Source organism: Filicampus tigris, chromosome 1, assembly GCF_054856515.1.
Source record: "Filicampus tigris isolate MCC_2025a chromosome 1, RoL_Ftig_1.0, whole genome shotgun sequence".
NCBI lineage: Eukaryota > Metazoa > Chordata > Actinopteri > Syngnathiformes > Syngnathidae > Filicampus > Filicampus tigris.
In genome coordinates, this window is record NC_141217.1 from 18782080 (window position 1) to 18799594 (window position 17515).

The window sequence follows — 17515 nt, forward strand, 5'->3', positions numbered from 1 at the left end:
CTTTGACAGAAACAAATCAAATCAAAACGGGGGGTTGGGAACGTTAGAGCAGATTTATTACAACACACCAAAAATAAATAAAAATAAATACAATAAAAAGTTCCATATGTAAACGAGTATATGTTAATTTGGGAGACGAAAGTGCACCGGCGAAAACCATGTTGCCTCAGGCGACCATTACGGTCTTTTCTGTTGTGTCCCACCCCCGCGCCTCTCGCCCAAAATCTGCGAGAATGGGTTGCAGCTCACCCGCAACCAGAATGAGGACAGATGTTATAGAAAATATGAGTATTGTGGTGTTACATTCTGCGAAATAAAGTTTCAAGTCTTCATTACTGTGTTGGATTGTCATTTAATCCATGTATGATTGCAATTGGCTCACGATACACTTCTGGATTGTTTAGACCCGCCTCCTGAAATACACCTATTTTTTATAAAAGTAAAAAACGTCAAACTCCGCACTACCATTGCTCTACAAAACGAAGCTCGCACTGTAATCTAATAACCTTTACTTAATCTAACCACACCTTAGATTTATCTGACCATTATATTTTGAGAAACAAAGTCAAACCAAGTAAATAGATTAATACATAACACAATTTTTAGAGAAATTCCCAATCCCTTCACCCATGCTAGGCCAATGTGAAAACACTTGCATTTATATAGAATCAATATTCTGTACAGTACTGCATTCCAAGACAGCGTAGTGTACCAGTTGTCTGCACTCTGCCTCACAGTTTAACGTTCTTGGCTGCGGCCTTCCTTGTGGATTTTGCATGTTCTCTGTGTCTGGGTTCATTGGATACTTCCTCATTCTGTAAACATGCATGTTCGGTTAATTGAACACTTAATTGTCCTTATTTTTAACTGTAATATGTGACTGTGGTCTAAACCAAGGGCCACCAACCTTTTTGAATCACATTTCTTGGGTAGCTACGGATCAATGCAAATAGCCAAATACCATTTTGATGCATCCATCCATCCATTATCTGAACTGCTTATCCACACATCTGAAATAACAAATTTGCTCTCACTACGTTTATGTTCTTATGAATGAAGACACAAATCCTATTAATAATTTCTCACAATTGTCAACAATAATTTAACAAGGTAGTCAACTGAGAAATATCTTTACATTTTCAAAAGATCACTTCTACAAATCACAATGCCCCATCATATCGGTGAGATATTTTTTTAACAGACTACCCGTGGTACATGGGGACAAACTGGTGCCTGTAAAAACCATGTGGGTAACCCTAACCATTGAAATGCAGATGTCATCATTTTTAATAATTAATTTAATAATTTAATTAACATTTATTTAACATTTTTGTACGACTACGATTACTAGTACATGGCCAGAACTGTCAATGTGTGTGGCGTCATTGTCTGCTGTGTGCAGTCTTATCTTTCAATATGTTACAGAGGGGGTCAAACAATGTTTAGACACACTTCAACCACCCCCCTCTGTTGTCTTTTCTGAATGGATAAAAAAAAGAAAAAAAGTGGTCTTTAAAGGCCCAATGTGTAGAATTTAGTGCCATCTCGTGGTGAACAAATAGAATGCAACGACTCAAACTCGAAGTACGTGCATTTATGTAGCTCGTGCACTACGGTACTTTAGAGAGACCTCACGTCGCATGCCTAACACCAGTTTCCTCAAAATGTTACCACAAATTACTTCTAGCGTCCCCTTAGGTGACCAGTAGGTTGCTTTTGGTACACATGCTGTTGTCATGATGTGAAGGAACTACGTTCATGAAGTTTGTCTCCTTCAGGTACCCGTAGCAAAAAAATGGCGGCGAGACATGACAGCCTCGTGGAGGGGAGCGCCCTATGCAATACACCGCGGTAAATAGAGATTACTTCACCTACGATTATATATTTTTTTTAATGTATATTGATGTGATAGAACATATTTATTTGCATATTACTGAAATTTATAGTGTGTTTTAAAATTAAAAGACACTGTCACTTTAAAAAATGGCTGACCTGCAGCAGGTTTTCCCAAACGGGTCGATATCGAAAATGCTTTCACGTTGGGCTGCGTGATTTGGCAGAAAAATGTATCATGACATAAGTATTTCATATCAGTCAATTGATTGTTATCTTATCGGTAATTCATGTATTTTATTTTGTATTTTTTGCTATTCAAAATAAGTAACCAGAAAAAAAGGCTGAATTTAGGTATTTTATTTTAACATAATATTTCATCTTTAATAAGAGGTCATCACAACTATGAAAAAGTCAAATAAACTGGTCAATATAAAGGTTAAACAAATTCTTATTCTTATCAATGTGCTGTTGCAACATAATTTATATATATGGTATTGTTGACAAAGGGCTTTTTCCATCTGTTTGTTTTCTGTCCTCAACATTAGCTTATTTATCAAATACGTTAGATTAGACTAATGTTTCCTGACCTTCATTTTGCACATATTTTACATTCAAAATATATTCTCACAAAAAAAACACCTCATACCAGATAATGGAAACGTATTTAATTGTTCTGTCTGTCACAGACATAAAGATTATTTTTTCATAAACAATTACTTTTAGGATTTTAAAATTGGATCATTTTCCACAGCACATTTGATCATCTCTCTAGTCACACTTAATGTGCCACAACACACTGGTTGGCTGCACTTGGCCACCGCCTGCACTGAAATGCTGATGCCACAGTTGTCATGAATTAACAACATCACTAGTTAACAAAATATTTCCCATGCTTATGAAATCAGCAAGCTTTGAAGAAGCCTATCCTGATCATTTGAATCAGGTGTGTTGGAGGAGAGAAACATCCAAAACATGCAGGATATGGGGCCCTACGGACCGGAGTTTGACACCGGTGGTAAAGACATTTACAGATGAGTGCAAAATGCACTGAAAGATGCTTCCGAGCTCTGACAGGGCATGATTGCATGTTTTAAAGTAACCATTTTCATACTGTTTGGGAATATGGCTCACCAAGTTTATGAACACGTCACAAGCGGCACAATTTTTAAAGTCTTTGGATTCCTCACTAAGAAACAAGGCAGTAAAGACAGGGAGAGATGTGACTGCAGCTTCTTTGACTAAATAAGGAGCTCTGTGCCAGCGGACTCAGTGTGGCCTGCAGCCATTAAGAATGCTTTGCCTTTGTGTCTCTGTGTGCGCGTGGGTGTGTGGTTGTGTGTATCTGGTCAATGGAGAATTTGAGGAATGCCCCCCAAACACTATAAAAAAACATGGAAGCCCTCAGGAGTCCCATACTTAATATCACCCCAATAAAAGGAACCTATTATCACTCACTCACTCACTCACTCACTCACTCACTCACTCACTCACTCAGAAATTAGAGCTAAACAGAATCTAAAGTTTGATCCAACTAGGTTACTCACTCACAAATTAGAGCGAAGTAGGACTGAAATTTTGATCCAACTAGTTTACATAAACGACCACTCTAATTCGGTGTGCTAAAGCTTGTCTTGAAACGATCTTTGCTGGCCGTCATTGCGAGGAAGGAGAGTGGGTGAAATGTTGTTTAACTTTGTTGAAAGCCAATCCTTCAATAGTACTTAAATTGCACGAACACGACCACAACCCAGACTGAACATAATGCTACTGGTACTTTTGGCGTCCTTTGTCTCCCTCTAGTGACTACTTGTAGTTATGCACTCAATCTTGTCTGTCAGGCAAAACTGACGTTTTTAATTGAATGCACTTTTATATACTCAGAATGAATGCTGCTTATAGGGACAATGACAATTATCCATTATAATCTTAGAGCTGACTTAGATTTTTTTTATGATCTCAAAGTGCCCTACAGACCCGAAAGTAATGAATGCATCTTTAAGATGCATTGTCTGACAGGGAAAAAAACAAGTTTCTGCAGTAATATCACAACATAATATAAAGTAAGTGTGTTCTGATGGGGCACTCACCAGCTGATTCTGTGGCCTCCTCGTAAAATGATTGTAAAGATTTGAGTCATTTAACCACTGCTCAAGTTGCTTTTGTTTGGAACCGGTTTGATCCTGATGGCACTACTTGTTGGAAATCAAGGCAATAATTATTACATAAAAGTCTTTGAAAAGGACATACTTGTCACTGAGACAAGTTCAGGGCTTTAAACACAGCCTTTGAAGGGATTAAACTAGTTTAGGTGGTCAGGTGCTGTGTGTGTGCAGCAGAGTTCATTAATGAATCTGTGAATTGAAGTCATCATTGGTGAAATACATGTCTCACCTCGGTCCTAACTTGCTTCCTCTGCATGCCCTGTGATGCCGTTGAGTGCCAGACGGCCATGCCAACGACTTGTCGTCACAGCCCACCACACCCAGTCAGCCACACAGCCAAGCAGAAGAAACAAATGCTCTCTAACCAGCACTCTGCACCAGTGAGTTAAATATGCATGTAAAATACTCTTCAGCAGTGAGTCAAATATGCACATAAAATACAATCATTTCATATCTAAATGCTCCCCTTAGAATTAAATCAAAGTGACAGGGCTCACTGGTTAAATGTGTCAATAGTAGCACACTTTTCATTTTAAATTCTACAAATTAGTATTTTCTCCTGTAAATCATCATTATCTTGTTTATTTGGATCCCCATCAGCAGCCACACTTGGCAACAGCTACTCTTGCTGAGGTTGCATAACATCAACAAATAAAACCCAACATTGCAGTGGTAGCTTGAAGCAAAAATGTGGTCAACTTAATTTCATTAAAAAAAAAAACGACGTTGATATACAGCATTAACCTCGAACGGAGTGTATACAAACTAGACTAAACTAATAAACAGAACATTAATGAAGCAAATTGGGTCAAAAATTCATAACTGATACTGATACCAATAGATGCCTCCTTTGGCCATGTCTCTTAAGACGCTGTATAAAACACATCAGTGGAACCACATTACATTCAAGACAAATATTTTGCACTTCATATGCATGTTGCTCCTTTCATTACTTTAAAGATCCCACCACAGTCTTTCAACGTTTTAGGCTATATACTGACTTTTTCTGATTTGTGCATTTGTTAATCAGAAATCTGACACTCAAAAGGTTGTGCCACCAATCCCCATCGCAGATGAAATTTATGGACACATGCAAGTTACGCAGGATCAAAGTGTATGTGTGGGTGTGTGTGGGTGTGGGGGGTGTGTGTATGGGGGCTTGAAGGTGCGCTTTGTTCTGTCAAAAAATACAACACTAAAAACAAGCAGTAATTGTATTTTGTTGATTCGACACAATAATACGTGTAGTGTCACTTCACTCACGCGCGCTTAAATACTTCAATTACTAGTATCCAAATATAACGTCAGAAGCAGCTCATCCTTATTTCACATTAAATGTGTGATAATGTTAACATGAGCGCTCCTCCCCCCGCCAATCAAAAACAAGAACATTTTGGACAGAGGAGAATAGTCACATATTCTCAAATAACCCCTCCACCCCCCAATTCACCAACGTTTCATAATGCACCGTAAACTGGGAAAGAAAACGCGCTCGCGCGATTCCCACCTATCTGGTTTAAAAAAAAAAAAAAAAAAAATCTACTGTCCGCGGATTACCTTATTTGGTGAGACGCCATAAATGAAGCCTGACTATCAGAGGATCGGATTGGCAAATTACCACGGCAAGGTCACCTGCACGCGTGGGGTGAATCGGGAGTTGTTGTTTTTTTTATTAAAAAAAAATCAAAAAGCTTGCAGAATGTTTACATGGGATTGCGTCACACACTCATACCGACACACACCGAATTTAAGCAAAACAATCTCCCACTTTATTTGACACTGGTCTTTTCAAAAAGAAACTTACATATTCACTTGAGGGGTGAGCCTGTCTGTCTCCGCTGTCCTGCGTGGGTCGTCCCCACGCGAGCTGCCAGTAGGAGGGAATGGACTTTTAAAGTTTAGAGGCTCGTGCTGGTGCAAACAGAAGAGGAAAAAAAGTAGTCCCTCCGCTCTTTTTTCTGCCCGACTCTCTTCTGAGGGCTAGTGCTTTAATTGGTGGACGAGTGGAAGCATCAGAGGTGCTGTGGGGGTGTCACTCACTGCCCAGTCTCGCCTCTTCTTTCAGCAGTGACGTCACGACCGCGCCTAAAGGATATTAAAGGTGTGATGTCATCGCCTCGTGCGCAGCACGTACCTCAATAATTCTGCTTGTGAGTGTGTGTGCCCCCTGTGTATATACGTGAGATCTCTGGACCCCAGCTGAGTGTTCGCTCAAAAGGCAAGAATGCTCTGACAATTCATCAGTAGTGGGAGGACATAAGCAGAGGAGGAGTGGAGACAGAACAGAGGAGGGATGGAGAGAAAGAGAAGAAAGCAGACAAAGACAAGCAAAAAAAGGATTAAGATTAAGGGAATCGATGACTGTCTGGAAACGCCATGAAAAATTCTACTTATAAACTCTAACCCCTGTTTGGTGTGTGTGTGTGTGTGTGTGTGTGTGTGTGTGTGTGTGTGTGTGTGCGTGAGTGCGTGTGTGTTGTATTAATTACAGCCAGATGTTTGCTGTTGGGCTTGTGAGCCAGGCGGTCAGTGACATCATCCGTGTGGAGTTCGTAGAAGTTACATTAGCAGATCTCACACACAATAATATTTTTTTGGACCGATGTGCCCTTTTCCAGGATATAATAATGACAGAAATAGCAAAAATCCCATCTAATTCATGAGTAGCTATATTGAGACGCATCTAAGTGCAGTTAAGACTGCGTTAGGTGCTTTCATGATTGATCTGCTGGAAAACTCACAAATACAGTTGCACTATTCAAGCACTTGTTGTGTTCCAAATATACAAAGGCCAATATAGTGTCACGCTTGTAAAATAATAGTCATTTTTTTAAATGTTCTTATCTTGCTTCGATGTAAAGCGACTTTACATCTGACTGACCTGTGAGAGGCAGAGAGGGAAAAATACAAAGAAAAATTTAATAGTAGAAGAAGAAATATGGCGCAAGGCTAACTGTTAGTTTATCTGCTAACGCTTCCGTCTGCAGACTCTGCTTGTCATTTTTAGGACAGTGAATAATTTGTGAGTCCTTGCATAACTGGTCAAAATTAAATTTCAAATCAATTTGTCATTTAGCTGACCTTGGTGTTAAACCACACATGACAATTTGCAATGTTTATGATTATTGGCAGCAAATCGACAAAAATCACGCATTTGCGTACTTTGATCTGATGGGGAGATTATCGTCGCTGTCATGTGAAAAACACTTATCTCCATTTTTTTCATTTTCTTATTTTTACATGAATCATGTTTCCGCGTTACAGACATCGCATTAAAGTGAAAATTAAAAAGGTTTCCAAAACTGGAGATAAGTGATTTTCACAGGACAGCGACGTTATGCTGAAATTTGACCCGATTATCCGTCTTTGTGTACCCCACTTATTGAAACTATTCTGTTCAACCATTTATTCATCCATGTAAGTCTGCTCTATACATTATATCAATCACAGGTGACTTGGGGTGTGATGTGGCTTACGCCATGGACTGATCAGTAATCAATCTTTTAGTGACAAACAGCTGCACCATTTTTCGCCACATTCACACCTAGAAACAATTATTTACAGTCTTTAATGATGTTCAGCTGCTTGTGAAATAGCAATATTAAGTGAATATTTATATTATGTTTTATGTATACCTTCTCAGAGAACATTTGCATGCTAGTCGTTAGCCAGTATGGCAACACGTTAGCTGGTGGTTATGAAAAATGGATGCTTGGATGATTATAGTCGCAGTTTTTCACTTTACTATCAGTGGTGCCCTTCTGCGGTAGGATTACCCAAAAAAACAAAAAAAGCTATTGAAAAAGCAAAACACTTGTAGGGTTTGACCTAAAGTCGCTCACTGGTCTTAAGTCTCATAAGATTTGCTGAGCTTTCACATGATGTTCTTCAATGGTTCAATTTGTGGGAGAAAAATTGCAATAGTTGAATTTGCGGGAGCAATATGCATGCTTATAATATTTTACATTCATTTGTGTCTACAAAGAATAAAAATGAGGCTTAGAAATGAAACTATGAAAAGACACTTATGTTTTAGCAATCATATCTATATTTCTTTTAAAAAGATTCATTACAGTCCGGAACTGTGACCCGGAACCGTTTTATTTTTTTTTTTACATGGCGATTGTTTGCGCGAGTCCACTTTGTCTTAAAAAACGTGTGAATACTAGTTATCGCAGTTTAAAAGAGAAACCTTTTTGATCCCGCTTCCTACTAATGTAGGAACAACAGAGAGACAATCACATTTAGCTCCTTTCTGAAATCTGTCACTACAGACGGTGAGGCAATGAGTAATCTCAAAAGCTCTGAGCCATATCATTTCTTACAAATTAATAACGTTGGTCACTTTATTTTTAAGTGGTTGGACGCAGTCTTATTTACCTTAAAGCAGCCATAAGACCCAGCCAAACCCTTAATCTTATGACAACGCCACTACTTCCCACTGCGTGGTAACCCTATGTACTCCTAAAACAAAGGATAACCTGGTACATGATAACAGCAACAACATATGCAGATTAAAATACTGAATCACTGAACAATATATTAGGTCTGTTCTGAAATTATTGGATTTTTAGGTTTGTACTGACTAGCAACTGTCCAAATGCATGCTCGTCACATATGAACCGTTCAGAAAAATGTAAAACGCTATCTTATAGCCTGTCTAATTCTAAAGTGTTGTGTCCCCCATACACATGAAATCATACCTGCGATGGATAGCGACAGTAAAACGGCCAGGCTCTGCTTTTAATAGTTTGAGAGTCAGTAGTTAAAAATCAGAGTAGTATGGCGCCGACTGAAAGCCTCGTCCTTGTTAGCCAGTTAAGGAAGCTAAAGAGGCTAAATGTTTGACTGGAAGTGATGGAGGTGATTGTTTAAAATGGTCCTTGGCCACTTGTCTTTCTGCCTCTTCATCGGTGTCTTGCGCACAAATCTATGAAGCTGTACATGTGCCAGATGTGAGGTGTCATCGTTCTCCGAGCTTGTACACACATTACGTACATTAACTCTTGCCAGCAAGGTTTTTACAAATGTGGTACTTTCTCTTTTTTCGGCAAATCAGCAAATATTCCACATTCCTTTTTCTTGCTGTCTCAACTAATCCCCCATTTGCCTCCAATTCCAAGGCACTCACATAAACCTTGATCCCATATAACCAACCCGAGTAGATGTGGAAAAATGTTACTCATTAAAGCAAGGTCCATATTTAGACTTGTGAAATATAAAGGAGCTTTATGGCCACTTAGAGCAGGCAAATCAGTTGCACAGAAACAGCAGTGGATTAAAAAAAAATAAAGTACACTGGACCTCAATTGTGTTCAGTCAAAAGTAATCAAGTCAGAAAATTGACATTTTTAAAAAATATCTTTGTTGATACATTTTTAAAGGGCAAGTCAACCCAACTAGTGCCACTAGTTGAAACGCGGCATTCTTATTAATATTGCGTTTGTGAAATATGAGTTATGTAGCAAAATCTAAACGTTTTTGGCCATCTCATGGGGCGGCCGTTTTGTCAATTCTGTCGACTGAAAATGACATCACAGATGCTCAGGGCTCAGCTAACGACCAATCATGGCTCAGTTTCAGAAAACAGTTGAGCTGTGATTGGTCGTTACCTGATCCCTGAGCAATGGTGATGTCATTTTCAGTCGACAAAAGTGACAAAATGGCCGCCCCTGGAGACGGCTAAAAACTGGTGCATTAAGTCTTATTCCACAAACGTAATATCTATCAGAATGCTTCGTTTCAACTAGTGGGCCTGCATAGAACATATTCTGGAAAAAAATATGTTTGGGTTGAATTTTCTTTAAAGATTCAAGTGGTTTGACGGCATTCAATTTGGAACTCTGTATACAGTGTACACCTAAAGGTTTATTGAACACAGCACCAACTCGACTAGCTGTCCAAGTTAAGCAAAAGAAATGCCATACAGCCAACAGAATCATGCTGTGAGAGGCCAACAGTTCTCTGTCATGAAACCCAAACACAACAAAAGATACAGCCCCACACCTACTGTACATTCCTCAAGCTACTACCACAAGCAGAGTGTAATGTACAATGAGGATTTAAGATGCTAAGACACAGAGATCACAGTAATCACGGTGACTCACCATGTTGACGCCTCTGATGTCTCCAACAGGCTGAGTCACAACAGCCTACGACTTCCGATCTCCTCTTTGGGTACTGTGTGCACTTAATGTGGACTGTGGTCAGTGCATAATACACTACAGTGTGTGTGGTTTGCGATCCCTGTGAGAGAGCTGTGAACAATTATTCTCATTTGCGGTCAAACACCATCTATTTACGCTCTCGGAATTGGACCTCTTTTTTTTAATGGTTACCAATCATTTATGTAGTTTACATATGTTTCTTTTAAATCGCAAATTTATGTGGCCATTTTTTCCTAGGCAGGATTTTTGAGGCACACTATTTGTGACCATGACCTTGGTGTGATTGCCGAATTCCAGGTGACATATGTTGAATGGTTGGTTGCATCATGGAGTGATCACCTGTCAATCGCAGGAGAATTGTGGATGTTACTCTGAGGAAGAATTGCATAGACTGCACAAACTATGTCCATCAGTGAAAAATTGAATACACTATTCCTACCGGTTCCCTTGGTTACACGGGTCAGAAAGCTCTGCCACACTACAAAGGAAAGCACAGGGAGAGGTGGCAGCAGCACGATCAATCCCACGTCAAACATGAAAAAAATTATTCAACAGCACTATAGGATTCGTGTTAAATGTTTGACAACACAGTAAGACAATTGATACAATATTCTGTATTACATATAAAATGTATTTTCTTGCAGAGCATCAAACCATGCAAACATTTTGGACGAAACAAAAAAAAAACAGGGGGAAGCTTAACACACACAGATGATGAAATTCAACATTTTTTAAATATATCTACTACGCAGAGTATTGAAAAGTGCATCGTCTTCCAGTAACTAGCAAAATCCCACATAATGTAGGTTCCCTTCAAAGATTAAATAAACAATTGACTCTTGTTTGGAAAAGGAGACGAGTATCTTCGGGACATTTACTTTAGTGACTCCTACATGGGTGTCTTTCCACTCCTTGGCCATATTAAGACAATCACACAGATTGGACAAGAGGATTGACAAATTGGGAGGGACAGAAATCTGGACCCTTTCCCAGATTAATTGATGTTTGGAGTACATGTGTCTAGAGAAATGAGTGTGTGTTCAAGCGTATACATAGCTGTGCATGTGCATCTGTGTGTGTGTGTGTGTGTGTGCGCGCGCGCGCGCGCGCGTCTGTTTCCCCGATAGGAGACCTGACAACACTGCAAATGAATCTTTCCTAACAAATGGACACATACGTACTTTCAAGTAAACATCTCTCTGTGTATTCTTGCTTCTGAAACGTGTTGATCTTGATGCCCCACACCCACCTGTTAACAAATAGATTCGAGAGTTGCTTGGGAATGCTCACTCACAAGTACATTTAAACACTGAGACGCCCTTCTCTATCTACAAACACAGCCTTTTAAGGAAAGCTTTCCCTTCCTCTCCCTGCCTGTCTTTCTTCCACTTTTACACTGTTCATTTCGGCCACCCCTCCTGCCCCAACTAACTAAACCAAAAGCCTGCCCCGCCTCCCCGTGTGTGTGCTCTCTTCTCTTTCCTTGTCTTTGGCTCTTTCCCCAAGCAAGCAGTATTGAATTCCCCGTTGACCAGCATGCCCCTGTCGGGTCTAAGCGAAGAAGAGGATCTGTGAGAGACCAATTGAGGAGGAGGGCAAAGCCAACAAATAAGCGATGCAGATTGCAGTGTGGAAAATTTTTTGGTGGTCCTGGTTTCTGTAGAGTGACAGTACGGTATTGTTTTGCTATGAGCCTGGATCCTAGGGAGGAACCTGGACCATTAAATTCACTTCAAAGCTAATCGTGAAGATGAGGTGCACTCAGACTCGGGTGGAGAGATGAGCGCCAGTAGTTTTGCCCTTTTAAGGGGGCGGAGGGATGCAGACAGCAGCTATGAATGACTGATCTGCCTCTCATTTGTCCCCCCCCCCCCTTCCTCCATCTTGCCTCCTGTGAATCTATCTTTCTTGCTTTCATTCTTCTGCAATGAATCCATTTCCTTTGTCGTGTTAAGTAATCTATGCAATGAAAACACATGTTGTAAAGTAGTGTGCAGAGCACAACTAAGGTACTGGTCATACATGTAAATACAGACCCAAAGATAGATTAGATGATGACACAATGACATCATCATGACCCCATTGGATCACTGACTGTGCATTTGTGTGTGGTTTATGTGCATCATGTCACACATGATGACAAACAGGTACCTGTGGCTCAAACAAACATAACACACCTGTGTGACTCAAGCGCTGCATGTGAGTTTGTGTGTATCATCGTGTCTGGTTGTGTTTCCAGGCGACCTTTGTATTAGTCTGGCCATACGAGTGTGTGATAAGATGTAAGGTGACACCAAATCTCTTGGCTTGCATCTGGATTCACTGGAAGCGCATATGAAGGGGAAAGCATAATGACCTCATGCAAGATTAACAGAAGCATGCAGTGAAAATGTCTGGATATGATGAACTCTCTGGTGTGTATATGTGTGTGTGTGTGTGTGTCTATCTATACAAGCAACGTTTTTAGCCATCTCAGGCTCACCAGTTTTCTGAAGCTGAGCCATGATTGGCCGTTAACAGAGCCCTGACCAACTGTGATGTCATTTTCTGTCGACAGAAATGACAAAATGGCAGCCCCCTGAGATGGCTAAAAACGGGTAGATTTTGCTGCTTAACTCATATTTCCCAAACGCAACATTAATCAGAATGCCGCGTTTCAACTAGTGGGCCTGCACAGATCATCAATCTATCCATTATCTATACCGCTTATCCTCACAAGGGTCACGGGCGTGCTGGAGCCTATCCCAGCTGTCTTCGGGCAGTAGGCGGCGGACACCCCGAATTGGTTGCCAGCCAATCGCAGGGCACACAGAGGCAAACAAACATCCACACTCACGATCACACCTAAGGGGCAATTTAGAGTGTCCAATCAACTTACCATGCATGTTTTTGGAAAGTAAACCGGAGTACCCGGAGAAAACCCACGCAGGCACGGGGAGAACATGCAAACTCCACACAAGGAGGCCGGGGCCGGGATCGAACCCACGACCTCTGAACTGTGAGGCGGACGTGCTAACCAATCGACCACCCTCTGCCCACCATCGACCTCTGCACAGATCATATTCTTGAAAAAAATATACCTCTATGTTTGGGTTGACTGCCCCTTTCAAACATCACCCTTACTCCACAAACACAATATTAATCAGAATGCCTTGTTTCAACTAGTGGCCTGCATTGAAACATATTCTTGAAAAAAATATGTTTGGATTGACTTCCACTTTAAGTATCTGCCTCCAAAACTCTTCTATCATCTGTTTATCTTTTAGTTTATTTTGTGGCAGCTCTGTTTTAGACCGCCATAACCTTTACCACTCTGGATTGACTGGCACTGTGCTACTGATCCCACTTACTAGGCCACTAACATCGATGAAGAGCTGAACAGATATTTTTTGAGAAATCTGAACACATCCTAGAAGCACTCCTGTATGTTTTGACTGCACTACCTTCGATTGTTTGGAATGCACTTTGAGAATGCACTGCAGCATACTAAAGAAAACATGACAAGACCTAACCCTAAAAAATAGCAGTGGCCCGTATAAAGGTGATGGATAGTGTAATACTGGTGCGGTAAAGCCAGTCTTTCATGTGCTTTTCTTCTCAACCTGGATAATATGCTTGAACTGTATGTGGCAGTGCCCAAGCATAGCCTCGACTTCTGTTCTGCATGATAGGCAGCATGGGAGTGTACTGGCTTGTCCTTGTTATTGAAAGGCACTGGTGTATTAGTTCACAATCAACTGCGCTCTTTCCAGCTATTCTAAACATGTGTTGTTGTTGTTGTTGTTTTTTTCAATATTTGGTTTGCTGTTGTTGTTTTTTATTTTATGACTTACTTTATCTTCACTAAAGGAACATACAGATTTATGAGACTCAACCATGCATTTCAATGGAGCACTTGTTTATGATTGACTATTTTCGTTTACTTTTGTCTCCTCTTCCGTTCTAGACGTTCCGGAATAAGTCAACCAAGCTGTCGTAGGTGATTTGATTTATTACATCTATCCAAACCGGCTAAATACATGCTTAATCTAAGGGGAAAAAAATCAGAGGAAACATAAAACAAAACCAACAGTCTTACAATTTATTGGGAAGACAGCAGAATAACTGGAGCATTTCTTTTAAGAAAATTATCTTGTGGTACGCAGATAGAAACACATTCAGTGTTAAGATATATATTGTCAACAGAAAAGACATCAAGAGAAAAATCACTGTTGTCAAATAGATCTTCCTTGCTCGCACATAACCTATATTGCTATAACTCTTGTCAGTTGTTCTCTCTGTCTCACTGTGCGCACTCACACAGGGTTCAGCAGGAAGGGGATGACATCATATGATCTCATGACTAAAGCAGTTGAGCTCAGCACAGACCTGCAGAGACATGACCTGCAGAGTGGGAGACATGGACACACATGGTGGGACAAAACACATGTTGGGTATTGTATTTAGTGTATCCTGCTGGAGATTTAGTGTCTTTGTAATTACATGTGGCATTTTAGCTACATTTCCTCTTGGTTTCAAGTTGCTGGGAGCCAGACTCTCACACACTTTGTATTCTTCTTTTAACCATCATCACCCTCTCGCAACAAACTTGATGTTACGGCATTGGCAGAAGATCATAACAGCTTTCTGTCAATTAGCTCTGATATGTTTTCCTTATATGAGCGGGTTATATGAGCGGGTTATCTGGCCTGGGTTGTAGTCCTCAATTGCTTTCATTATTTGTTATTTGTGCAATATAACGTATAATTCATTATTTAGATCATTACATGTCATTGTCAATCATTATATCAGTGTCACTGTTAAACTTTACACTTGGGGCACTGTTTATGATCATCTATCTATCTATCTGTGGTGATAGCATCTCTCCAAGTTCACACAGAATTTCTGAGGAAATCGCAATTTGCCGGTCTTTTTACTGTTTCCACATTTGGTGTGGCAACATGTCGTGACATAAAATCACATACGTCAGTCTCCGTTGTTTGTTTTCGTAGACCTTGGGTTTCCATGGAAAAATACTACACTTCCTTATCCACAGTTGTGCTAGAAATGTCCACTCAGCATTTTTTTTTTAAATCATCTAGGTAGTTACTGGCTTGGGTCTTGTTCAGTTGTGCTTCTTCTATTCAGGAGAAAGCCAGTGTCATCCAAATCAGTGACAGAAAAATAAAGACACAAATGACTTCCATATGTTCCATTTTTGTCCTCCCCCACAGAGCGCTAAGATTGACAGTTCTAACCTGCACTTGACCTGAATTTGATGCCAACTTTGTTTTCCAATAAAGACTGTGTTAAGTTAACCCATACCTTAGTATTTAACCAGCTACTTGGCAATGCCTCTGAGTGTATGCAGTGTCTCCCTTTTTTTGATCGCTTACATGCACTATGAGGGGGCTTCTTTCAACACATGGATGCTTTCCCATAGTCCCATCACAATTGTACAGTATATTGTAAGTGGTGTCCATCAAGGGGAAATTCAACTCACCCTTCAATGTATACCCTATGTCAGATCACTGAAAAAGGTGCTGCACCTCTGGAGCTGGGGAGGTGCGGACAATGACTTGCTCAAGGGCAGCTCGACAAGGAACCAGCAAGGAGACTGGCACCTCTCCAAGCATCTCTCCAACAACTATTTTTAAATAAATATATATAATATATATAATAAATATTTTTGTCTGTAGAGGGACGCTAACCTTTGACCTATGACTCTTAAACCCAACTCCACACAGACTGAGCTACTGCTATCCATCCATTTTCTATACCTTTGTCAGGGGAAAGCTGAAGGAACCCATCCTAGCTGGTGAGTAGTTTGCAGCATATATTAATGAATATTCATGATCACCCAAGGATGAATGAGTTGGGTCCAGGCCTATGCAGGACCATCTAGCAGGGACATTTACGTTTTGGTGACCATGGCTTGAATGTCCCAATTAGACTTGATCTCGCAGTACTTCAAGAGGAAATTGGCGACCACATTGGCTTTGGGTTGCATTATTGATTCTACATCATCAACTCACTGAATGAGGTTATCGATGTGTTCATTATTTAATGTAGTTAAAGCAGATAAAAAGTAATGATTTATGTTAAAGAAACACTGAGTCATATGTCAGTTTTTGTTGATTATGGCGTCGCCATTTGGACAAAAGCAGTAGTGTTTTGACAAAAGTCAACCACATTTCCCATGCGTGCCAGTGCGTAGTGTCGTGAAATCCTGAGCTCTCACTGGCTTGCAAGTTGGACTGAATTTCATTTCTATCTATATGTGAAAGATGAATAGCGATGAGGTAATGAATCTAATTTTGTTCAAACATTACTTTTGTTATTTTGTTTGTTTTGGGGCTTCTGCCATGACACCAGTAATAGCGCGTAGACGTTCGAATCGACTTCCGTCCTCATTGCGAAAGGAGGAAGTGAGTATGCCGTAAAGCCAATCAGGACATTTGTATTTTTTTGGTGTGCCAGGGTGGCTTCCATCCTCCACAAAGTTGCATAGTGCCAGTAAAAATGATACAGACCCCTCCAGGGCATGACAAAAGACCCATTCAACTACTTTTAAGTCAATGTTTCATCAAAAGAGTTGTGAAAAAAAATTATTAAGGTCAAATTTTTGCCCAGTGCTGCTTTAAAGTATATGTTGGAGGTTGGCAGGTTATTGGCAGCAACTATAGTGCAGGAGCTTTGGAACCTGATGCTCATTAACATTGTGGACAAAAATGGAAAAAAGTGAAGAAGCCACAAGCTGTCCTGCCATCAACTCTCGCTGCATGATCTCTTTGTGCATGCTGGTTGATCATCTGGCCCACATTAAAGTGGAAAACACATAGTTCGGATTTGAAATATATATTTGATAACACAAGTCCTGGCACTTGTCTGACACGCCCCGTCTGTAAATGACCATTCTCATTTACATTCACCCCATCACTGAAAGAGACTTTTTCCCATGATTACTGCACCCATGTCAGGCAAGTAAACCACCGAACCATCTGTAACTTAATACAAAATATTTGTTTGAGTAATTTCATCAACATCATGGTTATGTTAGTGTCATTAGTGGTATTAATGAACAACAACAGTTTTTCCCCCACATATTCTCAGTTCTGACTTTCAAGCACGCAATCTGTTTCTACTGTTCTGTTCTATTCCGATCTCTCTTTGACAGCAGGCCTGAAGTCATCTTGATCTTGTTTTATTTTCTAAACTTGGTATTCATTTTTCAGTAAAAGGAAATGGGGATGTTGACCCCTTTGGAATTCTCCAGAGGAACTGTTTTCCCCATTTTAGTGCTCTTACACAAACATAGACACATGGGGGTGCAGCACCAAATTCTGAGCCCCCACCCTATCCTAAATCCAC

General features: G+C 40.2%; 1 long non-coding RNA gene across 1 annotated transcript; it reads left to right on the forward strand.

Moving 5' to 3' along the window:
- Positions 1-1796: 1796 nt before the first annotated feature.
- LOC147153115 (uncharacterized) lies at positions 1797-15378 on the forward strand. Its single transcript, XR_015085847.1, has 3 exons — positions 1797-1851; positions 14112-14144; positions 14469-15378. It is a non-coding gene; the product is annotated as an uncharacterized LOC147153115 (long non-coding RNA).
- Positions 15379-17515: the final 2137 nt, after the last annotated feature.